The sequence below is a fragment of the Marmota flaviventris genome, chromosome 1 (genome assembly GCF_047511675.1).
Source record: "Marmota flaviventris isolate mMarFla1 chromosome 1, mMarFla1.hap1, whole genome shotgun sequence".
Taxonomy (NCBI): Eukaryota; Metazoa; Chordata; class Mammalia; order Rodentia; family Sciuridae; genus Marmota; species Marmota flaviventris.
Genome location: NC_092498.1, coordinates 19,597,452 through 19,616,939, shown reverse-complemented (window position 1 = coordinate 19,616,939; position 19,488 = coordinate 19,597,452). Strand labels below are relative to the sequence as shown.

Genomic DNA, 19,488 nt, shown 5'->3' with positions numbered 1-19,488 from the left:
GAGTATTGTCTACAACGATCTATGATATACTTCAAAATAACTGGAAAGGACAGGAACAAAAGTTCCTAATCCATAAAAACGATGGATACTTCAGGAAATGGAAGTGCTTATCACCTTGACTGGACCATTACGCAATGTGCCTATATGTCACATTATCACACTGTTCCCCATAATAGGTACAAATGTTGTGTCTCAAAAATATTAAAATAGATCATGAGAACAAGCTGGTTAATAGGAGAATGAGGAAATAGATGCATGCATAGTCAATGAAAGAAAAATAAAGTTGGAATAAACCTGCCAAGTTTGAAAATAATTTTTTTCACCAAAAATCAAGCTTTTAAAACAATATCTGTTCTTCTTTTAAAGCTTCCATAATTTTGGTAGTAAATGGACAATACCAATGACTTTGCCATTTTGTCTTACTGTTATTTGCTGTGGATCAAGAAAAATATTTTGGTGGCTTTGCAATTAATGCTCCAATCTCTCCAGTAGGTTATTTGAAAGTAAGAAGAATTCATAGAAAGAAAAGGTGATCAATTTGAGTTCCCTGAGTGTCGTTGATAGAACACTAAGAGTGCTACAGTGTTTTTAAGATTTAGGAATAAAGAGTTATGTACATGAATGTCTGTACAAGCATCACTTGTGGTAGCCGATACTTGGTAGACTCTCATTGCCTAGTGCACAGGAACAACTGCACACTTAGTGAGGGTATTAATCATGCTAAAAGAATGGGAAAGGAAAACATGTGAACAAGTATGATTACAAGTGAAAAAATTGAATGTTTAGTGCATCAAATTTGCTTTTCTTTTTTCTTTTGGTACTAAGGATTGAACCCAGGGACACTTAACCATTGAGCCACATCCAGCACTGTTTTATTTACTTATTTTTAAGAAACAAGGTCTCACAAAGTTGCTTAGGGCCTTGCTAATTTGCCACGGCTGGGTTCCAACTTGCGATTCTCCTGCCTCAGCCTTCTGAGTCATTGGGATTATAGGTGTACATACTGTGCCAGTTCAAATTTACTTTTTTTTCTTTTTTTTTTTTTTTTTTTTTGTGGTGCTGGGGATTGAACCCAGGATCTTGTGCATGCAAGGCAAGCACTCTACCAATCAAGCTGTATCCCCAGCCCTCAAATTTGCTTTTAAAATAGAATTGTTTTCTATATATGTTTTTGTATCCTCTAAATTTTCTATGATAAAATGTATACTTATAATTCCCTATAAAAAATGTGTATCTACCTAGCATGCAGAAATAGGGACAATTTTACAGATTTGATGATTTGAGACATTTGGCAATAGAGTGAAATAAAAATGAAAGTAGTCTTGAAAAATGGATTTTACTTCATCAGTAAATAATTATCAAGTACTGTGTGAATTCTCCGGACTACATAGCCGTATGTAGATGTGGAGATTGCTCATTTGTGGAGCTTATGATCAAGTACCCTCCTAGATTCCCTTCTGTTGGGCTCAAACAGCTAAAAACATAGTAAGGACAGTTTGGGTTTTTATCTCGGAGTTTTTTCTTTGAGACACATCAGGAAAGGAAAGTGCAGAGAGTAGAAGAAAGAAATATTCTCAAAACAACCTGAGTATCTGTACAGCCTCAATAGCATTTAAATTCTGGCTAAGTTTAACATTTTCCTTTTCCCTCCTTTTATCACTCTCCTAATATGCTTGGCTTGATGTATTTGTAGTTCTACTCCAGGTTCTAGGATGGCATTTGTACCAAAGCTTGGTTCTGTTCAGTTAGTCACAGTCGTTTGTTTTTCATTATTTAGTGATAATTTATCACAATCTCGTTATGTTGCAAATATGTAAGAATCATCATCTTGTCTCTGAAAAGTATATTTTAGAACTTTTCCTTATGGAGCTGCAAACCAGGCTTTGCAGTTATGTGTTTCAGCTCAACTCAGCCTGCATTTGTGCCTGAATAAGACCATGGTGGTCCTACACACCAAGCTGCCCAAGGTTACCTGGCATCAACCTCCAAAGTTTTTATTGAACTAATCAATCTTTTAATTGATCGGTTGAATTAATCAATCATTTAATTCAAATCAACTCAGCTATCAATGTTGAACATAATGAGGCTGCTTTTGGCATGTTTGTTGGCAAATGAATAGGCACATTGCTATGCTTTAAAAATGCTATTCTTTGGAGATAACCTTATTGTGAAATGTTCCATTTTAAATATATTATTAATGTGCAAATCTATTTCACTTGTCAATCCATATCTGTATACCATCCTTCATTTGGTTAAAAACACATTTTTTAAAAAAGATAGCAATATTGGTGTAAATTTGTGGCTATAAGAAATTGAAGCTTGGATAGTGCCCACATTATCAGCAATTAGCTAATGTCATTGCCAATAATGTCTCAAAAATATTAAAATATTTCAGTTAGATTGCAACCATCCAGTTCATATCAGTTTCAATGTCCTAGGAGGCAGGACAGTGGATAATGATGTTTTCATCAGAATTTAGAAATGGAAAAAACTGAGCACCTGGAGACTTCATTTATTTATTAACTTAACACATATTTATTGAGAAACTAATATGTTCTTAGAGCTATGGTAAGCACTGGGGACACAGAAACGATTATGACATAAACTGGGTAATACTCATGTTCCCATGAAAGCTCTGTGAGAGCAGGGTCTCATCTTTCTTCATCTCTGCTGTATCCTTACGAGGTTCCATTTAATAACTGGAAATAGAATCCCAAACTGGACCTGACTTCATAAGGTAGGGACAGTAGATCAAATCTTAAACTAATTTTCCCTTATGAAGGATGATATTCACAGGAAAGACCTTTGTGGAACACATGTAATTAGTCATTTTTCTTCCACTCAGGAAAGATGCTTAAGATGCAGTTGAATGATTTATAGGGATAACGTTGCATCTTTCCTAATATTTTTAAAAGCAAATCATGTGAAACCTTGTATTCGGAGGCGCATCTTGCAAGTGACACTTGCGATTAGGACTCCACATGGAAAGGGACATGGTGGACCACCATACCTTCAGAGAAGCCCTATTTTGATATTCAGATACTTTGAGGTCAGGATATTCCTCTCACTTGTTATACTCTCTTGCTATTTTGATTACTGCAAAGACAGGCCAAATTACAAGGGCTGCAAATAATTCTTAATAGTTATTTTGAAAATGTTTAGTCTGTAATAACAGTTAGGAATCAATCCGTGGGTTGAGCCAATGTATGAAAAGAAATGTAGTGATTGATTGTCCTTAAAAAAAAAAAAAAAAAAAAAAAACTAACTCCTGCTATATGAACTTGGTAGATAAGTGATCAAATGGAGGCAAGAACAGCTCAGGAGACCCAACTCTTCCCAGCACTAGCTGAGAAGCCTTGAACAAGCCACTTAACCTCTTTACGACTTTCTAGGTCCCATTTATAAAATTTTGCCAATTTTACTTGTCTTATTGACCTCTGAGGTTGCCACAAAAATCACTGGAGGAAAGGAATGTGAAGGCTGTTCACTGTATACACTGTGTATTTGTGTTCTTAACCCATTTGGGATGCTACGAATTGCTTGGAAATCAGTCCACAAGTGGCTGATCTCATTGATAATAGAAGCATAACTGCCCAGGGACCAACCCACTTCATCCCCGCTGAGCATTCCAGACATTTAAGTGCGGGAACAAGGTCTATGGGAAAAGTCAAAAGGAGACTGATCAGAGGAATTCTACTGGCCCTTCCCAGGGCCTGTGCACAAAATGGTCCCCCGTGCATTGTTATTTTGCTGTGTTTGTTGATGTCTATGGCTTTCGAGAGAATGACAGATGGATATCTGGATGATGAACAAACATCAGTTTTCTAGTGCAAAGGCAGTGCCTCTCACCCATGGTATTGCAACCTTCACTGGATACTCTCACTTATAGGTGCAATAGATAAAGTACAGTCTGACTTTCTTTCATGGAGAGGAATGACATTTTCCAGTGAATTTTTTCAGGGGTACACACACTGATCCTTTGCCTTTTGTTACACATGGGTAGGACATGGTGATTCTAGCTTCTGATCTGAGCCTCGAGTCCCACAGCAGGCCAGATTCCTTATGTCAACATTTTGTGCATGGCACGGACTGAACCCAAAGCTTGTAGTAGATCTTAGCACACTGCTCTGTGGTGGAGGAAGGAGGTGGGAACTACTAGCTGGTTCGAAGGTAGAGAAGAAGAACAAGATCGATACACTGTGGGTACCATTTTGTTTTGATTTTTAGCTTACTTTAAGCAACTAGATATAAAAAATATATAATATACAGCCTTGTATTTAGATATCTAAATTTCAATCAGTAGTGAAAACTAACAGTAGAAAAATATTTAAGAAAAAACAAACAGAAATGTATAATAGGAACATGAAAGTCAATTCACTAAATCAACTAAGTGTACCTAAATTTTTCAGCGTTGATGAAATTGAATGAATTATCTGGTTGCTTTTGTAACATGTAGCATCAACTAAAAAGTGATGAATTAAGACACTACTTCTTTAGAAATATCCCAAATCCCTAAGTACCAACTTCACTGTTGAGATTGAAAATAATAGTCTATTAGAATTAAAAGGGTTCAATTTGGCTACATTAGTACTTACGAAACTTCTATATGCATGCAGTTGTGTTAAATTCTACGGATAAACAGTAAATGATTATATATAGTACTTGCCTTTCCTAGATGTTATATATGTTTATCTTTGTAGCTGCTTGTCTCTTAATAGGTTCTATTTATTTAGGAAACCTCACACAGGCACATAGGCAGAAGAGAGTCAGGAAGATCATATCCATTCAAAATTTGAAGAATCATAAAAATTAAGTGCTTCATTTTGTGTCCCTCTGGGAGCCTAAGCAGTTAACATTGTGCCTTAGAAATAACATAAAGAAACATAGGTACTTTTTTAAAAATGATGATGATGGTGGTGGTGGTGGTAGTGGTGGTGGTGGTGATGATGGTGATGGTGATGGTGGTGGTGGTGGTGCTGTGATGATGATGGTGGTAGTGGTGATGATGGTTATGGTGATGGTGGTGCTAATGGTAATGGTGGTAGTAATGATGATGGTGATGGTGATGGTAATGGTGGTACTAATGGTGGTGGTTGGTGGTGGCGGTAGTGGTAATGGTGGTGGCATGAGAAGCAACTGGCCATACCTTGCCACAACCTTTGGACTTTTTAGTATCCACACTACATCTTTCTTTATGTGTATAGTTATACCAAATTTCAGCTGCACGTTAACTATGTATGTAAAGACAGAAATTACATTTTTCTCAGGAGTCAATGTCGTGTGTGTGTGTGTGTGTGTGTGTGTGTGTAGCCATGGGAAGCTTATCAAACACTGACATCAGTTCCTTTCCCATGAGAAATCCAGAAATTTCATAGAGCCATAAATGACTTTCTCTTTCCTATTTGCTTCAGACAAGTAGAGAATTTTTCATAAAGCTTAAAAATAAGCATGTGACCTTCACCCTACTGTGGATACATTCTTACTGCTTCTCCAATCAGAAATTATCTTGCCTCTAAAAATCCACACCCACTCTCTGTTAAAAATTGAAAGATCCTGGCTGATGGAAATAGCAGCATGGAGCATTCTTAATTAAATGACTCTCCAAGGAGAAAAAAAAATAGAAGAGGCTGCAGGAAAAAAGGCCCTGATTTAAGACATCAGAGCCCTTCCTTTGTGCTGTTTGTTATGTGACCTTACTCTGTTACAGATAGGAATTTTTTTTCTTCATACTTGCACCAAGTTGGCTCCTTTGACAACATATATCAAAGCTACAGCCTTTAGCATTCCATGTTTAAGGATAATTTGCAAAATTTCCCTGGCAGGTATCGCTGGTCTTGGCCACCTGATGGTATAGCAATGAGCTAAGGGATGCACCATTCTGCTTTGCAGATGAAGAATAACAAAGGAGGAGGAAGAGGAAGGAGCTAGTCTTCTCATATAGCATACTAAGTTAAATATGAGGCATTTTCTATGTCATGTTACTCTTCTTCATTCATCACTCACTCAGCCAACAAAATTTTATGAAGCATACATTCTGTGCCAGGGAACATGCTTGGGATTACTGACAAGACCAAGTCCCTGCCATCAAGAAGCCCATACTATACAATGACACCTCTGGGGCAAGAAGAGCCCAGAGGACTTGATAAAATGCTATGGAGGCTTAGAGGAAGAAAAACCCTTCAAAAATACTCTTACTATCCTGATTTTAAAATTGAAGTAACTGATATCTGGAAACAAATTTCCATAAGACCAGACCTCTATGAAGTGTAGAGGTCTACAGGACCTGACAGGCTGTCTTCTTCTGTCATTCCATACTGCTGTAAAGGGAAAGACCCATGTTCATTCCAATGTAATGGTTAAAAGCTTTGTCTGCAATCCAGTAAATCTGTTTGTTGTACGATGTCCTGAGAATTCTCCTTTATTGCATAACTTTTTCTTCAATTGTGAGAACAATTTCCATAGTCAATCACTTTATTTAACCTGTTTAATAGCCAAAGTCATAATATAGTATCCTAGTAATATACCCTGAGCCTCTCAGCTACTCATTTATACAAATATAAATTTATACAAATATAAATCTCTATCTAGAGAGATTTTCATTTATACAATCCCATAGAAAACACCAAAAATGTACCCCATGAAAATCAAGACAGTCTCATGCAAGCTTAAAACTTTATACTGCATACTATAGACAGATTTTACCCAAGACACATAGGTAAAAGCTTAAATAGAAACGTACACTTTTCAAAGTAAGCTTGTTCAAGGTCTTGATATATATACATAAGCCACTAGACATAGGTCTGGGAAGGTGGGTGGTTGACTGTGAAGAGCAGAAACAGTAGACCGTAAGGTGAGCCCAGGGCTCTGGGGCTGGTGAAGCTTCTCTGCGTCCCAAGAGGGTAAGCAGGCCCTGTAGTTGAACTGTTTTGGTATGGGCCACTTGCAAAAACATTCAATATTTCCCTTCTAAGATATGGTAAGCCAAAATATATATATGGAAAGTTCACAAAGTCATTGGTAAATAATCCAGTGTTGACTTTTAATTTAGAAATAACTGGCCAAATTAATCCCAGCCTCCCCTCTATGGCTTCCCCCCATATCATACAGTGATTTATATTTCCTTATTGTTTTCTCTCATTGTTTGTCTTTCTTTTTATTATTTTATTTTCCTCCTGGTGTAATAGATGACTGAAGACTCAGAGCCTTCATGATTTTGTATATTTTGAGCTCATAAATTCCTGCTCGTTGTCATCTCTGTCATAATATGCCGTCTTTTACAAGGCATGTGTTATACAAAGAATCTTTTGAGTGATGTGTAATACACAGAAAAGGACAGAAAACCCTAACTGTACTGTGTGATGTGTTTTCTCAGGATGAACACAGCTGTGTAGTCAGTGTCCAGATCAAGAGACAGAATAGTACTAGCACCTCAAAAGCCCTCTTGGTGCCCTTCAGAGTCCCCCCACCATCGTCTCCATCCACTATTCCAAGTATTAGCTGTGTCTACATTTGACTTTTATATGAATGAAATCATATAGTAATTTTTCAGTGTCTTGTCTCACATTATGTGTCCGAGACCAATTGCCTGTGCAATACCTAGATCCTTCTACTTGCTAGATGGTATTTCATTGTTTGCCTGCCTCAATTTACCTATTTTGCTGTTGATACACATTAAAATTATTTTGAGTCTTTGACTATTATGAGTTGTGCTTTTATGAACATTTAGTTCATGTCTTCTAAGGAAAACATGCATGGGTTTCCATTGTGTAGGAGAAAGATTTCCAGGACATGGGGCATGATGGATATTCATCTTTAGCATATACAGTCAAAGATTCTTCCTAAGTGATTTTGCCCACTTATATTACCACAGAAGTGTATGGGACTTCAAATTGCTTGATTTTCTGAATATTAGCTATCCTAAATGGTGGTTTTAATTCTGGAAGTTTTGATTTGAATTTTTCTAATGATTAGTGAGATTGAGTACTTCCTCAAATGACTGTTGGTCATTTTAACATCTTTTCTCTTTTTAAAAATGCGGGTTGAAATCTTTACACATATTCCTAATGGATATTTATCTTCTTAATATTGATTTGTGGGAAATCTTTATATATTCTAGATACATGGTTATTTATCAGATGTATGTATTACTAATTTTTTTCTCAGTCTATGGCTTGGCTTTTCACTCTTTTAGTGATTCTTAATTTTAGCATAGTATTATTTTACAAATGACCTTTATTACCTGTTTACAAATTCTTTGCCTGTCCAAAGATCATGCAAAGATCTCCCACTTTTTTTTTTCCCTGAAAGCCTTAATATGTAAGTTTCACAACTTAGTTCTACAGTCAATCTGGAATTATTTGATAGAAGGATGTTAAACAGAGGTCAAGACCTGGTTTTCTTATTTTCTATATGGATATTCAATTGAGGTGCTGGATGGGGTTGCTCTCCTCCAGTTGGGTATCATCTTACCTTCTGGTAGTTTGATAGAGTTGAGGACATAAATTTTATTTGGAAAGGACTGAGGTGATTTAACTCATCTGCTACTTTGTATGACTCTGTCAATCTCTGGTTTGCCCCCTCTTCATGGAGGAACCCTCAAGGGTCCCAAGACCTTTCTCCTCCTCTTCTATCTTCTGTTTCTGTTTTATCAAAGTATAATTTACATGTACTAGAATCCACTCTTTTTTTGGACAGTTCCACAAATTTTGATTGATTCTTAAAGTTGTGTGGTGACTGCCACAAATAGAACTACACGATAGCTCTGTGAATCCCCAAAGGCTCCTTTCCTTTGAAACTTTAAGTTTTTCCTGCTTGACTCTATGAGACTGCTTAAAAATATGGCTCTTCATCTTAGAAATGTTCTGCTTTTCTTTTTACTCTCTTCCATTATCTTGCCTTTTGTATATTAAGGACAACAAATGCCTCAAGGGGGGAATCCCTGAATGGGAGATCACTATTCCAGGCCCTCCTTCTCTCCAGGAGGATATTGGCTCCTCGATCCTGGTTATTGCAAATGGTCTCTGATGCCTTCAAATAAATTTTGAGTATTTTTGAAACTTATCCAGATTTTGTAGTCATTCCCAGGGAGAACACTGGACTGCCACAATCTATTCCATTAAAGGCAAATACCTAGGTCTGTCTATCTACCTTCAACACACTCATTAAACTCCCCGTCCATAACATTTTGTAATAAATTTCAAAAGATCAATGTTGGCAGCTACGACAACTCCACATACTCAGTCATGGTGAGAGTTTGGAGCAAGACAAATCTGGGTTTTAATTCTAACTCTATCATTTATCAACTAAGTAGCAATGAATCTGAATCTGTTTCTTCACTTTCAAATGGGGATAATAAAAACAAGTAGTCTTACAGCTTTCTCATGAAAATTAAATCACAGATATCAGTTATCTTGTACATAGTAGTCATCCAGTAAATTATAGATATTATCATGTGATACATTATCATTTAGCTCTGTATAATACACTTTTTTCTCAGAAGTGATGGAGATAGGAGTCGTTAACCCTAAAAAGCAATACTCATCACTGAGCACCCCTTAGATGCTGAAAAGAGGAGGTTCAGTTGACATTTTATCCATATCTGCAGGTTTATTCACAGATATTAAGACAAACACAATACATTTTTTCCTTAAATTATCCTAGAGTTATATATATATATATATATATATATATATATATATTTTTTTTTTTTTCTTCCCACCTCAGTTGAAGGGCTCTTAAAATTCTACTTCAAATGCTTAATGTTACAGATGAAGGAAGCAAGAGGCAAGGAATGGTTAAATGACTCGTTCAAGGTCAATTCACCCATTAATATTCATTGGAATGACCCAGATTCCCTAAGATCCCATATTTCCTGTCTTCTAACATACTTTTAGCTCCCATATTCAACTATAAATGTAAAACAGAGACAAATATTAATGTTTTATTGTTACTGGCTCATTCTAACCAAAACCCAGGGATCTATTTTTAAATATTTTATTTTAATATCCATCCCCCAAAATTATGTGATCCCCTGCCAACTAAGACTGGAATCGCTACATACCATTCCTTTCCCATTCTGAGGATTGTGTCCTATAGCTTTTTATTCGATTGTAAAGAAATATTTTGCCTTATCATCAACACGGAAGAGTAAAAAGAACTCATGTAAACCCACAGAAGGCAGCTCTCTTCAAGTTACCAGGTAAACAGGGGAGTGGGGAAAACTCTGTTCTTCCAGGACCTAGATGCAAGGTGGCCCTGTACATCCTCTATGGGCAGGGACAGGTCACCAAACATTGCTACCCTTGTGATTTTCAGCAAAGGCGACCCTTTTGAGGACCATTTTTTTTGGTAAGCTCTCTTTGTTCAACACATAACTTGACCCAGTGTTCTCTACCAATGGACATATGGGCCTGAATCCCATTGGAACCGAATAACTTGGGCAAATTGTGTGATCAGAGCACATGGTCATCTCATTGAAGCCTCACGCCAGGATTCTCAAGGACTCCACTACTGGATCACTCTTCCCCAGATCTTTACGTAGGTGACTCTTACCTAGAAATGTACTCTTCAGAGAGACCATCCCTCACTATCTGACGGAGTGCATTTTATGCTGCCACAACAGGATACTACAGACTAGAAATTTATAAAGAAAAGATATTTATGTCTCACAGTTCTGGAAAATGGGAAGTTCAAGATCAAAGTGCTGACATCTGGTGAGAGCCTTCCCACTGTGTGACACAAGAAGGCGTCATATGGCGAGAATGTGCTCAGGTCTCTCTTCCCATTAAAAAAGCCACTAATCCCATTATGGGGCCCCATCCTCATGACCTCATCTCACCCTAATTGTTAACTCCTGAAGGTTCCACCTCCAAATATTGTCAACATTTTAATTTTGGAGGTAAATTTCCAACACATGAACTTTGGGGGCACAGTCAAACCATAATATTATTCAACGTCCAGTGGCCCTCAGGGGGTCCTCTATCACATCCTATTATTTTATTTTCTCACTATCAGAAACAGGTGTTGTACATGGCATGGTGGCATATGACTCTAAATTCCCAGTGGCCCAAGAGGCTGAGGCAGGAGGATGGCGAGTTCAAAGCCAGCCTCAGCAACTTAGCAAGAGCCCTTTTCAAAATAAAAATTTAAAAAATTAAAAAGGAGGCTGGGGATGTTGTCCAGTGTCTAAGCACCCTTGGGTTCAATCCCTGGTACCAAAACAAACAAACAAAAACACACACATGTGTAATGTGTTTAGCATAGGACCTCATACACACATACACACACACACACAATACTCAAAGAAATAGTTATTATTGTAATTTTCATAATGTACGTAGAGCAAATTATGAAATGAGAATTGGTTTGTAAAAATAGTAATGTTGAAATCAAGAGGCCCTAATGCAACTGTGTAAGGTAAAATTTTAATTACATTCTTCTTTAGTCTATTCCTCTTGTTTGCTATGAAGGTATCTGTTTTCAAAAAGTTTTTCTCATTTAACATTTGCAACAATTTCCTGTTACAATAAGTTACCCTTTGAGATTAATTCCTCCTTCCAGTTCCACAGCATCCTGTTACAAAGAGGCATCTTTCTGAGAACAATTGTGGTAGATATTTAAAGTATGATTTTTAACCTCTTTTTGCAAAGAGGTACTGGCAATGTCTTTCCATTTGAATAACCCAGGAAAATGCTACTTTCTATCTGTCATGCTACTGAGTGGCTGAGCTGGAGGTTTCCTAAGGGTTCTAAGAAAATACAACTCTCGCAGAGCTGGAAATCTGATTGAGGGGAGAGAATCCTTCCTTTACTTTTCTTACACCTCAGTTCTTCCACAGTGAATGTTTTATATTAAACCCATTTCCTCCCACCACTGATTAGATGGTTAAGTCAAAGGAGCAAGAAATAGTGCTTGGCTGTTGGCCACTGACTGAGACTGGGAGAGGGGGAGGAAAAAAGGGATCATTTCCTGATGGGTCCAGATCTCTCTCCCTTCCTCCTTCCTGCACCTAGGGTCTTTTGCCCCTGACCATGTCTGGTCTAGACTCAACTTGGCTCATAGAGAACTTTGGCAAGTGCTTCTGAACCAAGTCAGCGAGAGTCTATGTGTTGGACATTTCACAAAGAGCTCTGGGTTGGAAGGGCAAAGTGAAGAATGGTTGACCTGAGGGTTCACTCAGTCATGTACTTGAAGTTGCAACGTAAATGATGGTAGAGAAAGATCTTAAGAGCTTCATCCGCTTCCTGGCCCTCAGACCTGGAATCTGAAAAGAGGAAAGAGTTATCTGAAGACAAATTCCACTTTTAGTTACTTTGCCCCTGCCTTTAAGTTTTCTCCTTAAAGCCTTCTGTCTCACTAACAGAATAGTTTGTGAAACTATTGTTTTCCACCCTTTATAGCATTTTCTTTCTCTTTTCTGTTTAATAATTTCCAAATTTTAAAATAAAAATACTGAAGGACTTATGAGCAAAGAAAGGAAAACTAGTTAAATAAATATTGACCTTGTCAGAGCACTGTATAACTATACAAACTTCTCCACCTCATCATTTAAAATAATTCAGAAGAATTGTTCAGGAGAATAATCATTGTATTGACTGTCTTTAAAATGTAAATGCACAATAGCTATTTCTACCCCAACCTTTATTTCCCCCCTTAAAGTCCTAAGTAATAATAGTACCTGAGAGAGAACTAGAATTTTAAAATATATAGTCTACATGTACTAAAATTCATTTTACTTAATTGTGTTTTAATCCTCTCTTTATTCCAGGTATCAAGAAAACATTTTAACATCATCCAGCTGAATTCCACAAGGCTTGGTGATTAACCAGCAGGCTCAGAAGTGGACATCTGACTGCCAACCTGTGAGTAGAGTCTGTGTGTTTTTCCTCTGGGCTCTGCTCTTAGCAGTTACACAGCCTCTCTGCCTGATTTTTTTTTTTTTTTATTTCTGCACCTAAAAATGCATTGTGAGAAACCAGTCTTTTTGCTATGCTCCTCCTAGCTTACTTAACACTTACCAGTTAGAATCTATTCGGTTTTGCAAGAATTGTTTTCCTATTTTATAATCTGATTTTCTGCTTCATTTTAAAATATTTCCTGCATGTGTAATAGCTTAGAAGGGTCTTGATCAGTACTGAAGTCTTCATTCACTGTGAATAATGCCGATGGCTTGAGGAACAGAGAGGATGTGTCAGTTATCAGGGTAAATAAGCTCGTTTTTGTGGAAACGCTGGTGATTTCAGGAGCAATAAGCACCCCTGTCTTTCATTGAATTCCCTCGACTGGGAGAAGAATGTCCCCCAGCAGAAGGACCACCTGGGGAGCAGAAAGAGGGGATTGAGAAGATAAAGGAAGGAGAACCAAAGGAAACTTCCCTCACTCAGTTTTGGGGGAATTTAGCACAGTTATCAGGAAATTCTTGTTTCAGGATCATATGAGTTGTTCCCTGTGCTGGTTTACTTGGCCTGCCACAGCAAAATTCCACAGACTGAATTAGAAAACAGATTGTTCTCTCACAGTTCTGAGGGTGAAAGTCGAGATCACTCTGCCAGCAGAGTTGACTTCTTCTGAGGCCTTTCATGCAAATGGCATGAAACAAACATGATTGTTTCTCTGCAGACACCTGTCTGGTGTTTCTGTGTGCAAATTTCTTGCTCTTGTAAGGACAGGAGTCAGTTGGATTAGGTTCACCTCTTGAAAGAGTTTATCTCAAAATGTGGGTTCACTCGAGATCATGGGGGTTAGGACTGCAACATGTAACTTAAGGGGAACACAGTTCAGTCCCTAACACCACCATTATCAGTTTTTCCTCTCTAATAGCTGATTTTAAGTTTATTGCATTTGGACTTCCCTCTTATTCTCCTCTCTTGCAGTCGCCTAGCACTTACATCACACTCAGAGCATGTGGGTTTTCCATAGTGTGTATACAGCCGTCACTCCCTTGTAGCATTATTTAATTTCTGGAAGTTGGAAGATGTACCTGTTACATCTCTTCCAGTACTAGAGGAAGTTTTGTATACAGTAGTCGTTTAATAATGACCAAATGAATGAATACATGGCTAGATGATTAGATGTAGCCTCTGAACCTACAACTTATTTGCTCTAAGTTGTCTCCAAAAGATGAGTATCCATTGGGCTTTCTCCTGACTTGCTGCTCCTAACTCAAACAGGTAGAAATAAGTCAAGGTCGGGAAATAGGTTGAAGGAAGATGTGATCTGCTGACGTCATTAGTGTTATCTTTCTCCTCAGAGAGGCACGAACATTCCCCTGATGAGGTTGCCCTTCTGGGAAGGATGATACATTAAGATTGTGACTTTGTGAGTTTGAGGGCCTCTGGGACTTCCAAGGGCATGTGTCCAGAAAACAAGAGAGACACAAGTGAGAACCAGGGAGAGAGATTTTCACAGTCCCAAACTGTGGACAGGAAGTGACACCATGTCAGTAGATGAGGACACCAATGAAGACTGTGTGAGGGGAGAGGAGCAGTGGCATAAAAATATCATCAGAAATTGTAGGTCGAAAGTTTTCCTGGTAAGTAACAGAAGGACCCTCCCAAGAGGAAGAAACCCACATGCTACTTCTAACAAGGGTACCTAAGAACATGGGAATTACCTGTATTTCTCATCCCTTATTTCTTTGGACTTATTTTGTTCCTTTTTTTCTCCTCTTTTCTGGGGGCTATGTCCCAAACCATTCCTGTGAGTCTCGCCCCACCCCCTGACCGACATGTGGTCAACTCCCCTACCCAGGGGCTCTTATATGACAGCCCTTTCTTTCAGGACCATTTTCTTCATCAACCAAGCAGAGTTGATCAGAATGGGTGGTGGGGGAGGCCACGATTAGACCTAATGACCAACAGAGACAGGTCCTTCTCAGTGTTATGTGCTTGTGACTCAGTTGCCACAGAACATCATCTTGTCTAGACAGTCAGTAAGGGGCCCAGTTGGGAGGGAAAGTTCTTTTTTTCCACTAACTCCCCTCCCACTTCGTCCATTGTTCCTTCTTATCTCACCACTCCACCTGTTCTCTAGAGTAGGCTTTGGCTATATTTTAAATTCTCACTGCTGCACCAGGATAGGTCTAGTGGACAGTGGGAGAGCCAAGCCATGGGTCATGGCAGCCATGATGAGCCTCTCCTCTCTGGGCTCCACCACCTGTCATTCCTAATGTGGCCATATTTGCCCCACGACCGAATTTCCCTGAATATAATGCAAATAAGAGGAGGAAAGGCATTTATTCATTTTTCTGTTGTTTCCAAAGTGTTCTTTTCCTTTAATTTTTCTTTTTGCTTCTGCCCACCCCTTTTTTTTATTTCCTTAGTTCTCTCTTAAGCAGAAAGACTTGAACTTTTGGGGAGTTGTGTGAATATTAGCAGAAATGGCTATCAGAAGTCTGGAATCCTCCTCCTCCTTCTCTGTAGGCCATCATACATTTATTTTTCAGATGAAATTTGAGACATCAGCATTCAAGTCCCCACATCTATACTTTCCTCTGTGTTCTTGAAGTAGTTCAGCAAAAGATGCCTGTTGTCTTAAAGGTACCTAAAACGTCGCTGACACCTAAGTCAGTGATTTTATGCAGACTGATATTTATATACAATGAGAATTTTTGAAGGCACGAGGAAACAGTTCTGCAATCCATGAATGGCCTAGTGGGGGTGAATGATGGCCAGTGGCCAGCTTAGATGCCTCCTGACTGTGTTTCATTAATTTTCAGTCAGCCGAAGGGCGTGGAGAAAAAGATCATTTTCCTATGAGCATGTAAAAATAGTGCTTTGAGTTGTAAGCACCTAGTGGGCTTTGCCCTTGTTTTAGAACAGCATAAATGGGAGATTTTATGACCACTGTGGGCCAATATGTTTGGAATCAGTTGAAGCTCCAGATGGGGTGGAAAGAGAAGTTCAGGGCTTTTTTCTTCCTTTTTCCTTGAGTTTTACAGAATAAGCCTCCTTGGACACCCTTAACAAAGTGCTTGGTCTCTTCTTTAGTTCAAGTGTGCCAAGCTTATCAGAGCTGGATCTGATGAGGTCTTTGTTAAACTAAGACCCTTCACTATGGATTCCTGGTGGTGATTGTAGAACCAGGCTCAGTGTGGAAAGGCCTGGAACTCACTCTTTCATCCAGGAGTCTCCCCTCAGGGAATTTATTCCCAGGGTCCTCGTCATAAGATACAAGAAGGAAAGTTCGTTTAGGGACTGAGGGCACACGAGGAACACAGGTTTCCAGGGACTTCCCAGCATTCCAGAAACCTTTGTTGTAAGGGGGTGAGAAGACATTGCAGTCCATCACATGCAGATTTTGTGATTTTGGCTAAATGATGGAGTGTCCCTGGCCCAAAACTGCTCCTGGCCTTAGGAGGCATCTCCACAAAAGCATGCCTACCTCCTTGGCACGGCTATTGACAGAGGGATATTGCACCAGGGTGGGCAAGCCACAGTGGAGACACGGATAATAGGGAGAAAAGCAGATGATGGGTGGCAGGAGTTCTTGTCTAGAACTCCTCTCCAGCCCTTCGTCCCCATAAGAACAAGTGAGTATGCAATAAAGAGAAAGGAAGGAGTGTGCTATTTAGCTTTGAACCCGAACTATCAAAAGTCTTATCTGAAATTCAAGCTGTGAAACCATTTTTATAGTTAAAGGAATCAGACTCAACTACTTCCAAACTCTGCTTCAGGAGGCTCAACAAAATTAGATTGTGAACCTCTTGCATGACTCAGTACAACAATGTTCCAGTAGAATTTAAGTAGAACAACACTCAATCCAGGGGGGGGAAAAAAAAACAGAGACATTTTCCTTCCTACTATTCTCTTTCCCAGGTCTGACAATGCCAAATTAGCCAAGATTTTTTTTCTAAATTGACTTTTCCTAGAGGAAAAGGCAACGCTACATTCCCTGAAACAGATATTTTAGGTTAAACTTATTACTTGAGGGGTTTCCGCCCCCCCTCCCTTTTGCTAACTCAAAACAAAATGTCCATCATTCACTCTCACACCACCAGCCTTTAAGAGCTAGAGACAAATGGAGTCTGAATATTCACGCCAATGTGGTACAAATGAGCTGTGATTTCAGGATGCTGGCTGTTTCACTGACAGGGAAAAAGAGTGGTTTAATATCTTTGGCTAAAAACACTTTCTTAAAGAGGGATGGAGAAGGCCAACATTAATATTGAGTCCTGTTATTTAATAACTAAAAATGATATATTGTGGAATGGGGCATCCTGAGTTGGGGGGAAAGTGTGTTTATCAAATCCAGAGAATGCAGTGGGGGAGTGAGTGCAGACACATGTGGGGCTCAAGGAGGGAAGAGCTCTCCTAAGATCAGTCTTTCCAGTTCTTCCAAGAATTCCTCCCATACGTGTATGAGACCATGATTTGGGGTTTGATTTTATTGCAGATTTACAAAATATATAAATGCATATGGTCCCTGGCTTATGATGAGTCCATTCAGGATTTTTCAACTTTACAATGGTGCAAAAGCCATATGCATCTGGCAGAAGACATACTTCAATTTTTGCTTTTGGATCTTTTTCCAGGCTAGCAATATGTGGTCCAGTATGCTCTGGCAGTGCTGGGTACCACAGCTTTTAGTCAGTCCCAACATCATGGATGCAAACAACTGACACACTACAGTATACTGTGCTGCTAGGCCAGGATGCTTTGGAGGTTAGATGTAGTAAATGCATTTTCAATTTATGATAGGTTTATTGGAATGTAATCCCAGTGTAAATGGAAAAGCATCTATATAAAGTAATTTGTTATAATGAGACACTCTGGAGACCTGTCTAACTGCTCTCCCAGATTAATGACTAATAGTTTATAATCTAAAGATGCAATTGTAAGTTGAGGTTGATAAGGGAGGCTTGTGACCATCATTAGCAGCGCCTTCCTCAAGCATATATTCAGTCACTTACTGATTCTTTCATTCAACAGGTATATGTATATATACTGAATTGGAACTTCTCCATCCCGGGTACTATTTTAGGTCAGCTCCATTAGCAATTCTTTTACTTTTTCCTATAAGAGAAATGTTTCTTTTTTAAATTTGATGCAGTGGAAACTTTGGTAAATCTAATAATATGTGCATTGTTGTAAATTGTGATGACTGGTATTCTTTATTTATTTTTCATTGGCCTTGTCTTGGCAAAAGATAATTTTAAATTATCTCTGCCCTACCATTTACCTATCATACTTAACTACATGGTTTATAGGCAGAAAACAATATTGCAATGGATTAACCATATCTGTAATTCTACTTTTCTGCAAATCACTTCAAAGAAGATGCCTAATTGCCCCCCTACATTATTTACTTGGTAAGTTCTGGTTTTCAAGTAACATTTAAAAAAAAAAAAAGAGGAATATAATTATAGTTTCAAAATAATTGAAATGAAAATCAAAGTAAAGCTACTGGGACATTATTATAAAATGCTCCTAAGAATCAAAGGTGAGAGACCAGACAGTGATTCACCACGAATCCAGTGGGGCATCAGCCATGTGGACTCAGGGGGCAGGACCCTGCCATAACCCCAGTCCTAACTTTTTACATCTAATTTTGTATTCTTTTTCTTATTTATTCACTTATTTTATTTTTTTAGTTGTTGATGGACCTTTATTTTTTATTTGCTTATTTTTATGTGGTGCTGGGAACTGAACACCGTACCTCACACGTAGGAGGCAAATGTTCTACCGCTGAGCTACAACTCCAGCCCCTGTATTATCTTTCTTAAAGAAGACCTCTCAAATAATCTTCAGGTCCCACAAAACCTGCATCTACCCTGAAACTGACACAGATAAACTTAGATGATTTAGTTTCATGTCTAAAGTTAATTAAGTCGGGAAAACAAAGAAATGGTCCAAGTGGGAAGGATGGTAATTCATTTAAAATTTTTTTGGTAGAATTCAGCTTGTTTTCTAAAGTGAACCCCACTTAAATGAAATAATAAATCAGTATGCCAAAGCACAAATGCACATAAACAGGAGGTTCATGTTTTACCTCATTAATAAATATCTAGAATGTGCTTACCCCAATGTCAGGCAAGCCAAGCCCTGATGGGAAGCAGCTTCCTGGGAAGACCATTGGTAGAAAAACATTCACAGCCAACTACAGGATCACTTCATCATTAAGGTCCTTGCCACTGTCTACCTTGTATGATCCACTTACAGGTCTTATGAGAATTAGCATAGTGTTGTAATTAAAATCACAGAGACTGGCTTACCTTGATATTGCCTTAATATTTTTACCTGTAAAATGAGAACTGCTGACCAAATACTAAATCTCCCTACCTAGATTATAGACCAGTATGGAATCACCTGTGAGTTCACCCTTGTGACTTCTTACAGTGCCTAGGCTGGTGTGTGATCATTTATCAGTGAAAGACTGTATCCATCAATGTTACAAACCAACAACTGCATGCCCATGTTGCTCTGCAAGTGTGCTTCCCTTGCACAGCATAGCTTTGGAAAAATCTGAATTTGTTCCTAGTGGTTGTATTCT

At 38.5% G+C, this 19,488-nt stretch overlaps 1 protein-coding gene and 1 pseudogene across 4 annotated transcripts in view; one reads left to right on the top strand and one right to left on the bottom strand.

Moving 5' to 3' along the window:
* LOC114104131 (centromere protein Q pseudogene) overlaps positions 1-5,127 on the bottom strand; it is an 84,373-nt pseudogene extending 79,246 nt beyond the window's left edge.
* Positions 1-19,488, top strand: part of Cald1 (caldesmon 1) — a 175,671-nt gene that overhangs the window by 49,058 nt on the left and 107,125 nt on the right. For all 4 annotated transcript variants that reach the window (XM_071611834.1, XM_027950116.2, XM_071611837.1 and 1 more), the window contains exon 2: positions 12,767-12,860. The gene's annotated coding sequence lies outside the window, so the exon portion shown is untranslated. The remainder of the gene's footprint in view (positions 1-12,766; positions 12,861-19,488) is intronic.